Source organism: Silene latifolia, chromosome 2 (genome assembly GCF_048544455.1).
Source record: "Silene latifolia isolate original U9 population chromosome 2, ASM4854445v1, whole genome shotgun sequence".
NCBI lineage: Eukaryota > Viridiplantae > Streptophyta > Magnoliopsida > Caryophyllales > Caryophyllaceae > Silene > Silene latifolia.
Window position 1 is genome coordinate 173,132,146 of NC_133527.1, and position 4,968 is coordinate 173,137,113.

A 4,968-nucleotide genomic window follows, 5' to 3' on the forward strand; every position below is an offset into this window, starting at 1 on the left:
AGAGGGGTTTGGCTCTTCGCTTTGAGAGGGGTTTGTCAGCTAAGATCACGAACCGTTTACCAGCTGGAGTCATCACTGATCTTAAGGATGCATATCTGAGGGTTGGTCAAGCTGAGAGAATGTTAGATCTCGCAAGGGAAGCTACAGAAAGAACTGCTGATGAGAAGAGAAAGGCTGATAGTGGGAACAACAACCAGTCGGGTAACAAGAAGGGCAACTTCAATCAGGCCAAGGCTTTTTCTGGTGGGGCTGGTTTCTCTAGGGGATCCCGAGGATGGGGTAGGGGTGGTGGTCGGAGTATGAGTGACAACTCCAACCTATCATGCTAAAACTGTGGTGGCATAGGCCACAAGAGAAGAGACTGCACGAGTGCCAAGACTGGAGTAAGCTCGGGAACTTTTCAGGGGAACTTCTCACAGGGTCCGAGTCAGAGCTTTGCTAGTAATCGGCATGGCGGATCATGGGGTAACCGTGGTGGACATAGCAATAATGGCGGTTTTAACCGCAACAGTGGAGGATCATATCAGTGCCCGAACAACAGTGTCACCCAAGATTCGGCAGCCAAGCCGAGTACTTATAATGCTTCGGTTCAAGGGAGAGGCCAGAAAAGCAGTGGGAAGCTCTTCATGATGGATAAGCAAGAAGCGCATAATGATGCACATGTAGTTACCGGTACCTTTCTTGTTCATAATATACGTCTTTTGTTCTGTTTGATTCGGGGGCAACACACTCCTTTGTGTCTAGGAGTCATGCTTTGTCTATGGGCTTGGGGGAGTTTGAGCTGGTAAAGGATGATGTGTTTATACGTTCTGGGGAGTCAGTGTCATGTGTTAAGTTTTACAAGGGAGTGTCTATGTTGGTTGGAGGGGTAGATTTACCGGTAGACTTTCTAGAGTTTCCTATGGATGGGTTTGAGGTGATTGTCGAGATGGATTGGTTGGGTAAGTATGATCCCAATATAGATTGTCGGCAAAAGAAAGTGTCTTTAAAAGGTCCCAAGGGTATAAGGGTGTCTTATAAGGGGTTTGTTGTGAGACCTAAGAGTAAGTTCATAGCGCTAATGACCTTAAAGTCATGCTTGAGGAAGAAGTGTCCCTTGATTCTTTGTCAAGTGAGAGACCGTCGAGTAGAGCCGCAGACAGCTGCTGATATACCTGTGGTGGGAGAGTTTGATGATGTTTTTCCTAAAGAGATACCGGAGTTACCACCAAAGAGAGATGTTGACTTCAACGTGGAGCTTAAAGCTGGAACATGCCCTATATCTAAAGTACCATATCGTATGGCACCTAAGGAACTAGCTGAGTTGAAGAAACAGTTACATGAGCTGTTAGACAAGGGGTATATCTGGCCAAGTGTGTCGCCATGGGGAGCTCCAGTTTTGTTTGTGAAAAAGAAAGATGGGAGCATGAGGCTATGCATCGACTACAGGGAGCTTAACCGTGTCACAGTGAAGAACAAGTATCCTTTGCCTAGGATTGATGACTTGTTTGATCAGCTGAGTGGAGCAGGTGTGTTCTCTAAGATCGATTTGAGGTTAGGTTATCACTAATTGAGGATAGCTGATGAGGATATTCCAAAGACAGCTTTCCGGTCCTATTATGGCCACTATGAGTATGTGGTAATGCCTTTTGGTTTGACCAATGCACCAGCAGCTTTCATGGATCTGATGAATCGGATTTTCAGTCCGTTTTTGGATAAGTTTGTAGTTGTCTTCATTGATGACATCTTAGTTTACTCTAAGACTAAGGAATAACATGAGGAGCACCTAAGGATAGTTTTGCAGACTCCGAGCGAGAACCAGCTTTATGCCAAGCTATCTAAGTAAGAGTTCTGGCTAGAGGAGGTGGCTTTTTTGGGTCATGTGATATCTAAGAAGGGAGTATCCGTGGATCCTAGCAAGATTGAGGCTGTGGCTAAGTGGGAATCACCAAAGAGTGTGTAAAAATCCGGATTACGGGGTGTTACAGAGTGTTGCTAAGGTTCGAAGTTTCTTGGGCCTTGCTGGCTACTACAGGAGATTCGTGAAAGACTTTTCCACTATAGCACGGCCTATGACTGCTTTGATGAGGAAAGAGACCATATTTGTTTGGGATGAGAGTTGTGAGACGACGTTCCAGACCTTAAAGGAGCGTTTGAGCACAGCTCCTATTCTAGCTTTGCCAGAGGGATGTGAGAACTTTGAAGTATATACCGATGCTCCAAAGAATGGTCTAGGTTGTGTGTTAATGCAGGAAGGGAAGGTTATAGCTTATGCTTCGAGGCAGCTGAAGCCATATGAAGAGAACTATCCTACTCATGATCTAGAACTGGGTGCAGTTGTTTTTGCTCTTAAGATTTGGAGGCACTACCTTTATGGGACAACCTTTAAGGTGTTTTCAGATCATAAGAGTCTAAAGTATATCTACACTGAGAAGGAGCTTAATATGCGACAGAGGTGATGGATGGAGTTGATCGGGGACTACGACATGGAGATCATCTATCATGAGGGTAAGGCTAATGTTGTTGCAGATGCTCTGAGTAGGAAGAGCGTTCATTCGCTATGTACAGTTATGTCTTTGCTGAAGCTGAGGGATGAGATGTCTAAGATGGGGATCTTTATGATAAGGATAAGGAAAGGGGATACCATCGGGGATTTGACGATCAAGCCGGATTTGTATGAGAACATCAAGAGTAAGCAAGAGCTTCATCCTAAGATCCAAGAGTGGAAGTTTAGAGTGGAGAGTGGCACAGTTTCCAGGTTTTCTATCCACACAGACGGGAGTGTTCGTTTTGATGGGAGATGGTGTGTTCCTGATGATGCAGATTTGAGGAGAGTGATCCTAACAGAGGCTTATTGCACTCCTTATTCGGTTCACCCAGGTGGTGATAAGCTGTATAAAGACCTTAAGAAGGCTTTCTGGTGGCCAAACATGAAGAGGGATGTAGCTGAGTTCGTGGCTAGGTGTTTGATCTGTCAGAGGGTCAAGGGTGAGCAGCGGAGACCACAAGGTAAGATTCAATCCCTGGAGGTACCTGAGTGGAAGTGGGAGTCGATCTCTATGGACTTTGTGGTTAGGTTACCTAGGTCACAACAAGGTAATAACATGATCTGGGTAATTGTTGATCGGTTGACAAAGTCTGCTCATTTTGTTCCTATGAAAGATACCTAGTCCAAGATGCAGTTGGCCTTGGGTTATAGAAGACATATGGTTCAGTTACATGGTATATCTAAGGATATAGTGTCTGATCGTGATGCGAGGTTTATATCCAAGTTTTGGCAGGAACTGCAGGATTTGATGGGTGCTACCTTGAAGATGAGCACCGTCTTTCATCCTGCAACTGATGGTCAGAATGAGAGGAGTATCAAGACCCTGGAGGACATGTTGAGAGTATGTGCCATGGAGTTTGGGGGCAGCTGGGAGGACAGGCTTGATCTAATCGAGTTTTTGTACAACAACAGTTACCATACTTGTATCGGGATGGCACCTTTTGAGGCTTTATATGGCCGGAAGTGCCGAAGTCCAGTTTGTTGGAATGACAGTTCAGAGGCAGTGGTTTTAGGACCACAGATGGTGCATGATATGGTTGAGCAGGTACGATTAATTCGTCAAAAGATGAGAGCGGCTCAAAATCGTCAGAAGAGTTATGCCGACTTGCACCGCAGAGACATAGAATTCGCAGTAGGTGACAAGGTCCTTTTAAAAGTGTCACCTATGCGAGGAGTGATGAGATTTGGAAAGAAAGGCAAGTTGAGCTAGAAGTTTATAGGTCATTATGAGATTTTGGATCGCATAGGCAAGGTAGCCTACAGGTTATCTTTTCCACCAACTTTCGATAGAGTCCACAATGTCTTTCATGTTTCACAGCTCTGGAACTATGTGTGTGACCCGTCACATGTACTTGAGGTTGAGAATATCGAGCTTGATGAGTCCTTATCCTATGCTGAGGTCCCTAAGGAGATTCTAGACCGCAAATTACGCAAGACAAGGAATGGTGAGACCGTTTTACTCAAGGTACTTTGGTCCAATCACAATGTGGAAGAGGCCACATGGGAATCAGAGGAGGCTATGCGAGAGCGTTTTCCTAACCTTTTTGATCAGGTATGGTTGGTTACGGGGACGTAACTGTTGTCTTTTTAGGAGAGTAGGAGATGGTCGCATGTGTGTTTTTGGGGTAGTTTGAGTCGGGTTAGTTGGGTTTTGTGATGTTTTGTGTTATTATATTGTTGGTATGTTGTGTTAGGAGGTCGTTTTGTTGTGTTTGTTTTTGGGTAGAGTGTGAACTTCGGGGACGAAGTTCTTTTTAAGGGGGAAAGACTGTAATACTACGAATTTTATAGGCTGGTACTCGACCGACTATGGCCTACTCGGTTGAGTTATGTGTGATGTGTTGTCTGTTTGTCTACTGTCGAGGAACACTCGGTCGAGTATACTGAATACTCGACCGAGTAGAGGATACTCGGCCGAGTATACTCTATACTCGACCGAGTATCCGGTCTGGCGAGTAATATTTCAGCGGTTTGATTCGGGAGTAATTAGGGCGTTATATATTTTCGTTAATCAGTTTCTAAACACTATTTACAAAACCTAAACATCGTACGATGCTCTAATCACTCTGAATCTCTCCTATGTGTGTTTGGACAATCATAGCAATCGCATTCAACCCTTTATTCCTTCGTCGGTAAGTCTTTATCCCCATGTTTGTTGGTGATTATTTCTAGGGTTTGTCTTTAATCATGAATTGGGGGAAATAGGGTTTTGCAATTAGTAATTGTGTTATGTGATTATTGTATAGGCGAAGACTTCGTAGAGGATCCGTTCTAGTTGCTTGATTCTCTTCACTGCTGTTGTTGCTAAGGTAGGGTTTCCCTACTCAGTTACTGTTAATTGATTTAAGAATGTGATTGTATTGTGTATGACTGTTTTCTGCTGATCATCGGAGTGTTGGTGTGGTGGTGGTGGTTGTGACGATGTTGTGATGGCTGTGGTG